Below are 15,163 nucleotides of genomic sequence, written 5' to 3'. Positions count from 1 at the left end.
TCTGAGGTCTAAAGTAGGTACATGAAGCAGCATGCATGCAACACGACTTATTGGGGCTCATCTAGACTTCTGCTTGTGCCACATTTCTAGGCACGGCTCCAGCCTTTAAAGTTCTGTGTCTGAACATTGGTTTTGTTTTTTGACCTGGTTCTTTCCCCGTGAAAACCCACGTTATACCGCTGAATCAGTGCCAATGGCAATTGGGTTTTCCACAGATTACCATTTGCTCCAGTTCGGTGGTAAAATGTGAGTTTTCCCAGAGAAAGAGCCAGGACAAAACACAACTCCACTGGACACAGAGCTTTTAAGCACATAACTGTATCTGGAAAGCGCAGCACAAAAGGAATTTGGATGAGCCCTAAGTGCTACAAACTGCTGTTTCAACTTGAAAGAAATTCCAGTGCAGGGAATGTTCCTCCTGATTGGAAAAATAAAGCAAAAGCTCCTTGTTGTGTGCAGTCTTTTTCTTCAACTTCCTTGGGATGGTGGGTTATTACAATAAATAAATATCACATTCTGCTCATTTCAAGTATGTATATGGCTACATTAGGATTTCTGAGTGTTATGGGGTGTGCTCCTCCTGACCACTTCTTCTCCTCTTCCAGATCAGCATCTCCCCACACCAGAGGGACAGACAGTGGCACACACAATTTGTTTTTCCAAGAAGCTGATAAAAGTTGGGTCCGATACAATTAATCTGAACCTTGAAAAACACACAGGGCTAAAAGGAAATCCAACAGATCATCAAATTCCTCCTCCATCTTTTAAAGGGATAAAAGGGTAACCACCCTTGCCATTCCCTAATCAAGGACAGTGAGCTTAAAGGCTTGCTTAGCACCAGGGAAATACTTCAAAGGCACTACAGTACTGTGCCCAAAGTCACCACATTGACAACTCCTAGTTAGTACATCTTAAATGTGAATCTACTCACCAATTGCTTCTTGTTTGCAATTTTCTGCCAGGTAATTCAGACATATCTCATCATTGAACTGGGATATCATAAATAAAAGTTTATACCATAACTTGTGAAGCAGTATCCTATTTTGGCCAGGCACAGTGGAGTTATACAATCTATCCCACTTGCTTCTGCAAACACCTGAAAACCTCTCTACTTGCATCACACAGTTGTGCCTATACCAAGAAAAAGAAGGCCAGGTCTGTTTCAGTGAACCTGCAAAGGCACAGATAAAAATCCTTGTCAGGATTAAACTTTTATCATAATGGTAGTTTGCAGCTCAGACACATGATAGGTGGTGTCCCTTTGTGCTACGCTAGCAGTAAAAATCTCTGCTGCCCCAGTGCTGACACTCAAAATTGCAAAATTGATGCTACCCACTTGCTGAAGTTAGTGCAAAACTAGGCACTACTTCAATTGTGCAGCTAGAAAGGTTCCCCCTCTCTTTGATTTACAGGTTCAGGGCCCCCTGGAAAGTGAGGTTTAATCCTTTCCACTGAGCCCAACAAATATTTCTCCATGCAGCAATTAGTCTCAAGGAAAAAGCTTACATCGGTGCCCATTGCAGCATGGATGTGTATGTGATTGTTGGGATTGTGGCTTGGATAGGCAAGGGTTCATTTTTTTAATAGACGCCTCTGAGCAGTGTTCAAGAAACATTGCAGACAGTCAAGAGAACACATGAAGTTTCTGGTTTTGATTTTCTGCAAATGTCAAAAGTATAGAATCTGACTGGACCTAGGAAGAGAATCGCTGAAATATCACAAGGAAAATGACTACCAGAGTACTAATCTATTATTATTTTAGAAAAGTTCATTTTAGAGCTTTGTTCACTTCAGCTTTTATCGCTCTGCATCTGGAAATATCTGCCAAGTCACTGTTTTTCCAGTGGTACATAAAGGTCACAAAGGAGCCTGTGTCAGATCTCTGAGGAGATTGGAGCTCTGAATCACCAGCGAGTAGGATCACCTCCAAAGCCTATCTGGATTGCATCAATCTCAATGCACTGGAATCCCTTGCAGTACAGTACTGAAGTACTTTCTCAAGCAGGCTGTTTTGCATTAAGGGAACAATTCATTTGTAGCGTTGTGGTGAAAGCAAACCAAATACCCATTCCAAAAATTCTACTGATATACCCTGACAAAGAGGTTTGGAATGATTAATATTAGACAATACATTTTTCAACAGCCTAAAAAGCATCTCCTCCCCTACATAAACCAGCACACTTTTAAGTGTATTACATCTGGCTTTCAAACTACAAAAATGTTTTGCATTGGCTGGGTGAGGGGGAGGAAATAGATGTCCCAGTAGAGGACATGTAATAGGTGATATAGGTGGCTTGTAAACTTCAGTATGAGACGTCAGCAATTTAAGACATTGCTATACACCATATATAATATACAGAGTCATGGGGGTTGCACATGCTTTGATGGAGGTACAAACCTCATTCTGGAGCCAAGTATGGATAACTACCTGCAGTCAGTTGACAGTGGAATGGCAGACAGTGATTCAGTACACGATAAGCACTGCTTCTGCTTTTGTCACGATTCCTCACAGGAGTAGTGAGTTTTGTGCGTGTATAGGAACTTAATGCATTTATACTTCAGCTCCATACATACATCAGTGCATGTCTGTGGGGCTGTCTGTGCAAGTGGGACCGCTGTTTCAGAGTTGTGAAAGTGAATCAACACAACCAAGCATCAATAAGTACCCTGCCATTTCCCAAAGTGTGAAGAGAAAGTTGCAGGATTACTCAAGAGACGAGAGGAAGGCACTCTGTGCATGCAGAGTCACAGAACTCCGTTTCTGGGTTGTCAGTAAACAGACACAGCCAGAGGATATATAATCATCTCCCCCTCTGCCTTTATCAGGGGTTACAACCAAATCATAGTTACAGGGTTGCAGGCCATGGTTCTGATGGATGCAGGAAGCAGGAACTTCGAATCCAAAGCATCCCAGTGAGAGAACCATCCTTTTAGGCAACTGAATTGCTCTTAGTGTTAATAAGTAATGTTCAATACAAATCTACACTTCTTCAACTTCAAAACATTAGATCTAGCCCTGCTCTCTGGAATAGCAAAGAACAAATCATTGTCTTCATCTGTGTGACAGAGTCCCGCAAATATTTGATGTGCAATCATGTCCCCAACTCAGGTTCTCCAAGATAAGCATACCTGTCCCTTCAACCTTTTCTGATAAGCCTCACACGCCGGACCATTTCCTTTGCCATCCTTTGAACTAGTTCCAATTAGTCTATGTCCCACTTAAAGTGTGGCACACTTGACATGCTTTTCTTCTAGGTAAACAGCAGATTCTACTATGTCAGTATGACACGCTCCCAATGTAAACTTACTGCTGAATATAAGCATTAAAGGGCCTACAAAATGAAAGTGAAATGGAGATATCTTCCTGTTAAATGCTATTTAGGCTACAAGACTATGAACACTTACCAAGGCACAAGACCATAAGATCATAAGTCTTGAGTAAACATACATAGGATCAGATTCTTAAACAGCACTTTCACTAATCCTTTTCCTAATAATGGAGCTGGAAAAATAAATCAAGGCTGTGCTTATAGCTTCCTCCTGTATTTAAAATCAAGGATGAAGAACCTGTGAGCCTGCAGTTGTTCAAATCTATCTCTCATCTGCTCCAGAGATCATGGGCGATGGATCAGTGATGACAGGAGTTGTAGTCCAATAGCATGTTAAGGACCACAAGTTCCCCATCCCTGATTTAAATCACGAAAACTCAAAAGGGCAATAATTGGTTGTGTGTTATACTTCTGTTAGTATCTCAAAATGAATGGTGCAAAAGTACTAATTAAACACAGATGCGGGCTTGGTATTCATTATTCAGAGAGCAGAATGTTCTCTTGAAACGTTTAAGGCACCAGCATAAATAGATGACTAGAGCTGATACAAATATTAATCCAAAGTTCACATTAACAATGCAGGCTTGCATTTGTGATCATCCGTATCATCACTGTAGTGGACACAATTCCATTAATTGTGTATATTACATTCATTCCAAATACATTAATTTGTGAAATAAGGATATTTGCAAATAAATGCATTCACAAATGCTCTTCTGTTGGCCTTGTGAAGCTTTGGATACATGCAAAATTAAAAATATTGCAAAAGGAAACACTGAGTGGTTGGAGGAAACAGTAAGTCTCCAAATTTATGACAGTAGTTGTTGCCATATCATTGACAAATGTTCATGGCTTTGACATGTCGTTTTCAGATCAGCCCTAGAAATCAAGATGCAAAGAGCCCGTAATCCATTTTGACTGACATTTCTAACCTCCTGGTATAAAGGTTGTGATAAACACTACACACATTAATGATCCATGTTGTTCCATGACTCACAAGTGGAGGGAGGAAAAGAACTGATTTTATTTCCACATAAAAATTAGGTCTCTAATTTAGCATAGCTTGATGGGCCATGGACAGCATTGGTAGACTTGTTTCAAAGCCCACTTGACATTTCTATTAATGGAAATAGGACTATGTGAAAACTACAACCGCAACAATAAAATGCCATAGAATCTCATGCACATATCATGCTGGAGATCTTTGCCACAGAAGTTCCCACTGCCAAAGACATAAATATCTCTTGTTTTAAAAGCCACTTGTATCTTCAGCTGAGAATATTGCTACAGTGACACCAGGTGTTTGGCTGAACACATTAAGTGGCCAAAGTGTGGACAGCAGTTTTGCCCCCAATGTCCTCACAACCAACATGCCTCCCTGCTTGGATAAAGTGAAAAGCAGAAGTCCATGTGTGGGCTCCCGATAGTGGAACTAATTATCTGAATCCCACCTTAGGTTGTTGTTGTTGTTGCTGCTGCTGCTGCTGCTGCTGCTGCTGTTTGTATGTGTGACATGTTCTGCACCATGTACATGAAGGTGTCTCCATAATGCACATCATTTATTTCTAGGAACAGACTAAAACACAATGGCTACCCAGAGATGCCATTGTGGAATTAACTGAATTTCAACTCATTCATGTCCCATCACCATCTCATACATAAAGAGATGCATAATATGAGTGGATGAGATTGCAGGGAACTCCGGTGGCAGAGGTTTTATTGATGCTGAATCTGCAATGGGCCTGCAATATCAGTAGGCTGAAAACGAGGCATTTTTGGGTGGTTTGGGATGTGCCAATGCAGACCAGGAAAGGCTTGGATCCAAAAGATCTAACACCTTCCTGATATCCTGGCATACTCCCAAACTGGGGTCTGGGCTATGCCAGCTTGGAAACTTTTTTTTTTTTAAAGTAAAAAAGAGAGTTAAATTTCACAATTACGCAGTTTTATCTAGAAGCTTCATAAGCTGTTAGGCTCTCAGAAACATCAGAGACATCTCTTCTCCCTGTGATCCCAATGGCCTAAGATATGAATTATTCTTTTTAGGGTTATAGTCCATAATTTAAACACCATTTTGCCTTTAACTTGCTAAAACAGTATGCCAAATGGAGACCAAGACATCTGGTAAGAATTCGTCCCAGTCCAATTGTGTTTTCTTTGGGGAATATTGTGATTTGTTGCTTTGGAATATATAGCCATCCTGTATGTTCTGAATTTTCAAGGACGGCATGAGATTCAAATAATCATTTGTTTACATACTCTAAGGATCAGTGATAGAAAGCTTCTGCCCTTGATAATGGGCATGCACTTCGAATCCATGGATTTCAACAGGACCTGCATATGCTCAAATGTATGCTGGATTGTACCCAATATCTGTACATCTGAAACTGGTTTTGTTATTTTGTGCTAGCAGGGGAAAACTGAGTCAAGCAAAACAAAATGGAGAACAGGCTCTGGTGCTCACTGATGCAACTGTAGTATTTTGCATCAGTGAGCCATGGAGTCCGTTATCCTTTTCATTCTGTTCATTTGAAGTGCTTCCCTCCCTTTTCTTTTCGTTTCTTTTGCTCTATTTCTCAAATATGTTTATTCTTGAGATGCTCTCCTTCACATCTCACCAACATCTGAACTGTGTTTGTTTGGTATTCTACTCTGTGGTTAGGCTCAGGCATGCCCTGAAAGAACATAGTCAACTTTGCACTTCTTGCTACGTAGGTGCAGATTGACCAGAAAATAAAATAATTACTTTTAAAAAGCTAATGTACTTAACAAAATATTTATAGCTCCTTGACCCCTGAGCCAATTCTTCTGAAATTTATCTAGAAGCATACCTACCGTATGCTATACATCATATTTATGCAAATGTCTCATAAAACCACAAGGATTTGCATCAAACATAGATAAAAAGTCTCAAACTTTAAAGGCATGTAGTATAAGAACCTCTTCATTTATGTGTTTGAAAACTGTAATGAGAAATTTCAGACCCTCCAAGTGTCCCTATTTTCCAGGGACGTCCCTAATTTAGAGTTGCCACCCCGGTTTCTGATTTGATCCCAGAATGTCCCAGTTTTCCTTAGGATGGCCCTATTTTCATTGGAGAGTATGAAGTTATTCGACCCCTGAGCCATCTGAAGGCATTCCTGTATAGGAAAGGGTTTTTTTTATGTTTAACGTTTTATTATGTTGGAAGCTGTCCAGAGTATCTGTGGCAACCCAGTAAGATGTGTCGGGTATAAATAGTAAAATTATCATTATGGAATGGGATGTCCCTGTTTTCATTGGAGAAATGTTGGAGGTTATGTAATTTCTTTTTCCAAGTCTGCCAAATATATATATATTAAAAAGTTAAAGATATTTGTTGATTCCTCCCTTCCCCCTGCAGTCAGGAGAAGACATCTGAGACTTTGGAGATTTGGGCCCAAGGTAAAACACATTGTTTATCTAAAATGTAAAAGTAGCCATGTTGGCAAATAAGAAAAAAAATCTAGAATCAATATTAGGGCAATAATTTAACTACACCAACCAAAATATCACAAAATAGCACACCAGCTTTTGAGATCTCCAGTAATCTTCAGCACGCTAAATGATAAATAGAGTGATGGAGGCAGGGGGAGAAAAATGGGGTAATGTTTGAACCATGAAATCTGCATCTGATTGCAGTCTTCTGGTGAAATGAAGGAGGAGCTAGCAGACCTTCAAATAAGGCTGTTTAGATGTGCTGGGAACAAGAATCACAGTAATGGCTGATCCCATGTTTCTTGTTTCTAGCAGGCCTTGAGATAATGCACACTGTTTTGTGATATTTTGGTTGGCCTAAGAAAAGTATTGTCCCAATATGGATTTTGAAATACTGTATCAATTCTAGTTACAGGTAGGTAGCCGTGTTGGTCTGAGTCGAAGCAAAATAAAAAAATTCCTTCAGTAGCACCTTAAAGACCAACTAAGTTTTTATTTTGGTATGAGCTTTCGTGTGCATGCACACTTCTTCAGATACTATTCTAGTCACCAATCCTAAGCAACTCCCACCTATCAAAGCCTCTTTGAACAGCCCTCTTATCTCCTCATGCTGAGATGAGGATAGGGATATCACAGTGACTACACAACAGGCAGGAACCAGGAAATGAACTTCTTCATCATGGCACCTCTATGGCAGCAAAAAACTTTGCCTGTTGATTTCTGCCTCTTGAATGTCTCTGTTCATTTTAAAAAAATGAAGCAACCCTCAGAAGAGTCATGACTTTGAACATTTGGGGATTTGATTTTCCATTGTCAAATTTGGCTTGTCAACTGGTTGCTTTTGCTTCAAAGGCTGTCTTGCCTAAGAGGGTCAAACATTTACAGGATGGTTAAAAATACAATAAAATGTTTTGCTCAGGAAAATATTTGTATATGCCAAGCTAGACTTATAGAGGGTAGTGGTGGAGAAGTCAGAAGGTTGAGAAGTCAGAAACGTAAGCGGATGGAACCAGGAGAGGACCACAAAGGAACCCAGAAGCTGAAGTGATCAATGCAAATGGGTAAGTATTGATTTGGTTAGAATCAGTAAAGCTGGATGTCTTGAAATCTGTTTATTTTTATTTGGGTTACTATATTAGAAAAAAGTAGTTACCCAAATAATAATTACTGAAAAACTGCTCATTATTTAGCCTTACTAAGTACTTACTAAATAGTGTATTTTGTGTTGGGATAAATTACACAAACTTGCACTCAACCCATGTTTAAGTGCCATACCACTCAACTATTTTTGGGAGTCGAGTGGGCTACTGAAAGTCCAGAAGGCCTTTAGTGAAGACAGCCAAAGAAAAAGAAAGGTATCTACTTGGTAGCAACAGTGAAGAAAAAGGAAAGGCTTGTTTGGGTGGTTTGTTTGCCTGCCTTCCCTTTGAAGATGAAGGGTACAACTTGTAGCATCAGAGGGGATAATGGAAGTCGATAAGGAATAGAAGCTGAAACGAGCCTGATCACTGGAACAGATAATAAGCCATGTATCTTCACTTTTGCTGAGGCTGGTTTGGAAAGTGACTTTGATACAAACATGTTTCTTCTTCCTTATAATGCCAGCATTAGTTTTGACTTTGACTTTACTGGAAGAAAGGCTGAATCTACTACTTTTTTTTTTTTAAAGAAAGAAATCAGTTTCCAGAAAATCTCACTTTGGGAATACGTAATCCACAAAGGCCTGTATTGCCAGACATGCAAGTGATGGATTTTAAAATAAACACTGGGATGGGATGTTTGGAAATATTTGGGGTATGTAAATATGCAAAACATGCAAAACAAGGCTAACAGCTGTGGGATGTTCTCTCAGTCGACAAGAGACGGGCTTGTGTAATTCTCCACTGGTTTCCCTACAAAACAGGCAGACACTTAGCTTCACAGATGTTGGCACAGCAGCTTTGCCCTGGAAGCAGGACGGCACATGCTTGTAAAACAGAACCTGCCTTCTCAAAACAGGTTGTTGTTGTTGTTGTTGTTTAGTTGTGTCCGACTCTTCGTGACCCCATGGACCAGAGCACGCCAGGCACTCCTGTCTTCCACTGCCTCCCGCAGTTTGGTCAAACTCATGTTGGTGGCTTCGAGAACACTGTCCAACCGTCTCGTCCTCTGTTGTCCCCTTCTCCTTGTGCCCTTAATCTTTCCCAACATCAGGGTCTTTTCCAAGGATTCTTCTCTTCTCATGAGGTGGCCAAAGTATTGGAGCCTCAGCTTCACGATCTGTCCTTCCAGTGAGCACTCAGGGCTGATTTCCTTAAGAATGGATAGGTTTGATCTTCTTGTCCATGGGACTCTCAAGAGTCTCCTCCAGCACCATAATTCAAAACAGGTTAAATGATGCAAAACCCCATATGTAACAGAGAGACCTTTTTATTTCTGGAGCAATTCTCCACTTTGGAAGCACAGCAGAAGCTTGTAAAGTGTAAGAGAGCCGACCTTCTACAGAAGCCAAAGCGCTGCCTCTCAGCAGCCCAGTCTGACTTTCTTACATGCATGATAGTTCTGTCACGTGCATGAATTCCTGCATACGTAACAACTTTCCTTAATCTTGTAATTCTTTAAACGAATGGTTCTAAAATTGAATGATTCCTTTTTTCACTCAATGCACTGATTGAATGTAATGTGATAATTGAATAGAAGAGAAATTAAGTTTAATAATAATAATAATAATAATAATGGCCCTACTAGCTCCTATACACCAGAGCCTAATCAGCCCGTGCCTGGTTTCCTCGGAGAAGAATTAGAGCAACAGAGCAGATGCAGGGGTTCATCACAGCTGTGCTCTCTCAGGAGCCAGAGTTGGAGCCAAAACACATTGACAGCAGCCAAGAAACATGGAACATGCTCATGTAATGCTCTCATGTGGTGTTCCGTTGCATATAAATGCACTTACCACATAAGCTGTCCCATGCACAGTTAGTCTTTTGGTGGTGCACCTGCCCAGGACATCAGTCATTGGCTTTCGAATTCCTCGTGTCAGCCTTCCCCAGATGCTTTAGACTACAACTCCCATCAGCCCAGGCAGCATGGCCCATGGTCAGAGATCATGGGAGCTGTAGTCCCATAGAGGCAACCAATTTGGGGAAGGCTGTCTCCATGTATCACATTCAAGTCAACTGACCCACAAGATAAGAACATTTGTATAGAACAGGATATGTGTGGAACATCTACCTGGGCAAGCAATGCACCTGGCGGTTTTGGGTAGCTGCCCATCAATGCTAATGTGCCTGGTCCTCCTGCCTGTGCAAGAACATAAGAAGAACCTGCTGGATCAGGTCAGTGGCCCAGCATCTTGTTCTCACAGTGGCCAACCAGATGCCTGTAGGAAACGAGTAGGACTCCTGTAGTTTCCAGCAGCTGGAATTCAAAAGCATATGGCCTCCGACAAAGGAGAAAGAGCATATTTGCACATTCCCTATGTTGCTACTTGGATAATGTGGGGAATTGTGAGAAATTTAGCATGACAAGTAGCTTCCCACACCCATACATGCTTCCAGATAAGCCCATGGCTGGAACAGCAGATGGGGGGTGGACCAACTGAAGGTCACTTTGATGGGAGCTCCCTCAAACTTAGAGCTAACCCTTCTTTAAGTTTATTATTATTATTATTATTATTATTATTATTATTATTACATTTATCGGTCACTTTTCCACTATGGTACCTCATGGCAACAAATATTATATATGAACAGAAACTTACATTAAAACCGGCATTAAGAAAAATAATCTAAACAACCATTCTGTTTTTTAAAAAACTAAATCAAAACATCCTACCCACCCCACCAAGTTTATTTAATCACCTGCCTCATGGCTTATGCCCCTATGGTTGGGTTGTTATTCTCTGGGTATGTCCAACACAATGGTAATTTTTCATAATCTATGGCCTTGTGGTTTCATTGTCAAACTTGTTTAGCAATGTATGCAAGATGGCACTGTTGCAAAATGCAGTCTGCTTAATTGGATTTTTATACCTCAGTCAAGTAGTTCAGCCAGATACAATGCAACCCTCACATTAAGCCTCTCTGTAGTTCCTTTTTTTCATCCTGCACTATATTTCAGTGACTGTTAGCAAAGGAGAATTATATGGCAAGTAGCTTCACGGTCACAATCCTAAAGATTCCAGCAGTGCCAAATTCAGGCACTTCTGATGATTCTCCATCCAGCATGAAGAACTCATAAATGAAAATGCAGGCAATGAAGTGCTACGTGGCCTCACTATGTTCCACAATGACACAAACCCTCCTGAAAGAGCCACAAGTGTCCCCTTTTTTTAAAACAGGAAACCAGTGGCGATAAAATTTTGCCACAGCAGGAATCTCCACTCCGCTCCCCATCTCCTTTCTGCAAAACCACTGGCTGTCTCCTTTGATAGATCAGGCTTAAACCATTTGCAATTGGATGGAAAGGAAAAGTCGAATTATTGTTTTTGCTGAAAACTTCTGCAGCTGTCAGGGTGTGTATGAAACAGTCCTGATGACTGGAAACAATGGCGGGACGCAGTGTGCCGTCTGGGTGTAAGAGCAGCAGAAGAGCTCCAAGTCGCCAGCTATTATTTGGAGAAGATGGGGCTAAATGAGGTGAAAAAATATATTGCTGAACAACACTGAAATGCTTTCTAGTAGGATGTTTTCCCCACCAGGGACAGTCTTACTATACTTCATATTCTATGCAGGCTCACGCAGTGAAGCCAGCAGCTAGAGTAAGCGACAGCTAAAGTATGAAGTGCTGTGCATATGCTAGGAGCCTCCCTCTCTCTTTATCCCCCACTGCAATCCTCGAGACATTCCTCTTAGGGTACATTCACACCATACATTTAAAGTGCAATGGTACCACTTTAAACAGTCGTGGCTTCCGCCAGATAATTACGGGAGTTGTAGTTTGTTAAGGGTACTGAGTGTTGTTGTTTATTCATTTATACCCTGCCTTTCCCCCATACAGGTTAGAAGACCCCTCTTGCCATCCCAGAGCTACAATTCTTAGAGTAGGTTAACCATCAATCCCTCTTCCGAGGGAACTCTGGAGAGGTGAGGAGGATGCCCTGTTGCACTAGCAGGAGTCCATGCACTAGTTTCTGCTAATGGAACCATGTAGTTGAATCTGACTCTCAGATTCCAGTTGTATATTCCTCTAGCCCTGCGACTGGCAATTCACTGTCCAGATTAAATGTGGTCCATCCAGTGGCGGAGCTTCATGCTCTGGCACCGGGGGGCGGAGAGCAGGTGGGGACGGTGCTGGTGTGCGTCCCGGGGGAGGGGTGCACTGCCCACAGGGGCATGGCGCACCACGCACAGGGGTGTGGCGTGCGTTCTGGGAGCGTGGGGCAGCCACAATGGAACCCCACTGAGATTGCGCTGCCAGGGGCGGTGTGCTCCCTCCGCACTCCTCTTCCTCCGCCAGTGGGTCCATTCAGTGGTGGAGGAAGCCGCTCGGGCACCTGGGGTGGCGTGCCCAGGGGCAGGGCGAGCTGCCCACAGGGGTGGGGCCTCCAGAGTCTGCCTGCCTCCTCCCATTCAGCCTCCCTACAGCTGGGGGGAGGAGGCAGAGAGCAGAGCTTTGGGGAAGCACGGAGTCTGTGCACGCGCAAGCCACCGCGTCTCTCCCAGGAAAGATGCGTGGCTTGGGCGCGCTGCAGGCCCCGCGGTGAGTGCCGCCCAGCATTTTGTCACCCCCCCCCTCAGTGGTGACACCCAGGGTGGACTGCACCCAACACACCCCTTCCTCCACCCCTGGGTCCATCTGCTCTTTTCTTCTAGCATTTAACTGTTGGAAAATGTTTTTTGTAGGACTCTTTCATATCCTGATCCAAAGATAAATGGAATCTGCATTAAGACCCATTAATTCTGCAGTGTTCAGAAAACAAATCTATGGTTTGCAAAATGAATGTGTGTCTGTTCCATTAAAGGCAATAATACCAAGTGTGGGAGGAAAACATAACTTAGGTTATAGAGTCCCGGGAAGTCTGTAATTCTAGAAACATTCTCAGTATTTGTATGTCCTTCTGTTCAGGTCTTTTAAAACTTTAGCCACATTGCTAAATCATTGCCAAGTTTTTATGCAAAATCCCTGTGTCACCACTATGCACCAAACTAGACATGACAATAAATGGGTTGCTGCAATTAACATTCATGCTTTTAAATGAAATGGCTGCCTCATGCCCCCGTAACCAGGATTGTTACAGTAGTTAGCATGGAGGGTGGGCTTAGCCCTTTTCCCTGAATGAGATTCTGATGAAAATTGACCCTGCCTTCAACACTGCTATTGAGACCAAAGCTCCCATGAATACTTTTAATATTTGGTCAATTTCATTTACTGTTTTGACTGGATTTTGTGTGTGTGTCAAGCACCGTGTGCTTGAATTTAACTGTCAAAAAGAGCTGGCAGACACAAGCAGTCATGAAATTAGGGCTATTATTTGCTATTAGCTTATCTGCTTTCCTGTGGAGGGGAAAGCTGGGAATAATAAAGTGCTATATTGCATTGCTACTCAAGGAGTTATGCAACAGTTCAATTTTTAAGTTACATAAGGAGCGGCTCGCTGGGTAATTGCAAGCCCTAATATAAATGGTCAGAAACATAGGGAGCAGAGCAATGGCCTCTCCATTTCTTAGCATACCCTCAAAATAATACAGTTAGGAACGTAAGAAATGGCCTTCTTCCATATCACACCACTTGTTCATCCTGCCCAGAATTGCCCAATGTGTTATTGGATTACAAGTCCCATCATCCCTGATCATTTGTAACGCTGACTAGGGCTGATGGGAGTTGCCATTAAGTATGTTTTTAATTGTACATTGAAATGGAAATTGACTCTATTGGTAAAAGGAACATAGGGGGAAATTCCAGAAGAAGAACTTTCTGAATACCTAATGGGTTGATAATTAATTTAGGATGTTTTGCTGGTCTGTTCTCTCAGGTGGTGTTTAGCTTAGATCAAGTGGGAGGGGGTTTCAGTTGTAAATCTCCATTCTGTGGGAGTTGTCTTTGTTCTCAGATACCATAGAAGAAAGGTGTGCAAATGAGTCTCTGTTGGAGAAAACAGCCTCGGGCTGGAATGCAGGCTAATGGAGTCTCTGTGTGGAGAGAAAGACCTTTGATTTTAGGTCTGTTTGGGGTAATGTAATATTAATAAGAAGATATACCTGTGCTTTTATATGCCTGTTGACCAAACTGCAGGAGGCAGTGCAAGACAGGAGTGCCTGGCGTGCTATGGTCCATGGGGTCACGAAGAGTCGGACACGACTAAACGACTAAACAACAACAACCTGTGCTTCGACAAGCACATGATTTTATAAACTATCTGGTTGTTACATTGATTGTTTTTGGGTCTGTTTTGGAATAAGTTCTGTTAGTAAAGCTTTTGAACCATATTTATGGTCTGAACAATTTTTATTCGAAGAGGATTCGGTTTTTATTCATCCTATTGCTTCAAGCGACACAATAGTAATAATTCAATACAGTGGTACCTCTACTTACGCATTTAATGCGTTCCAAACGCACACTTGTAAGTTGAAAAAAATTGTCGAATCCCATAGGAATGTATTGGGAGAAAAAATTCGTAAGTAGAAGCAACCCTATCTAAAAATTCGTATGTAGAAAAAATCCTATCTAAACCGCATCCAAGATGGCGGACGGAGCTCCATTCGTAAGTAGAAACATTTGTAAGTAGAGTTATTCGTAAGTAGAGGTACCAACATCTTCTGGAGCGTACAACATCTTCAACATCTTCTGGAGGGTACCATAACCACTTGTGTAGACTGGTGGCAGAGGCCTTCTAGGGTCTTAGACGGGAGTCTTTCTCAGCTGTACTTAGAGATGTCACAATTTGAACCAGGAATCTTATGCATCCAAAGCTTGCATTCTACTGGTACTACTGAGCTATGGCCCCATTATAATTTCACTCTTCCACAGTCATGCTTGCCTCCTCCTTTCTTTTCATGGGAACCTTGACTCTTATTATTCAGTACTTACTGTATTTTGGTATCAGAAAATCAATATGCAAAAACTGTGTGATACTTCATCTGAAGTCAACCAGTGTGGCTCAGTAACATTCAGTTGATTTACACAGGGTTTAGCTTTAAGGCCTTATCAACAGGAAGTTAATGGCTACATGCTATATTTATGAATGATGATTGCATGGTCTAATATTTCAAATCCCAAAGCAGCATAATGTAGCAATTGACAACAGGATCGTTCACTCATATGCCCTAAGAAAAATAATAAATTTCCCTGGGTTGTAGCCATCAGTGAGGCTGGAATTAAGGACAGAAATCAGTCCATATTCCATTATCCTGCAGATAATTAATTTTTTAAAGGTAACTTTCTTTTCCTCCGTAGCCTAA

This window comes from Zootoca vivipara, chromosome 4 (assembly GCF_965207765.1).
Source record: "Zootoca vivipara chromosome 4, rZooViv2.hap1.1, whole genome shotgun sequence".
Lineage (NCBI taxonomy): Eukaryota > Metazoa > Chordata > Lepidosauria > Squamata > Lacertidae > Zootoca > Zootoca vivipara.
This window is presented reverse-complemented; position numbering follows the sequence as displayed.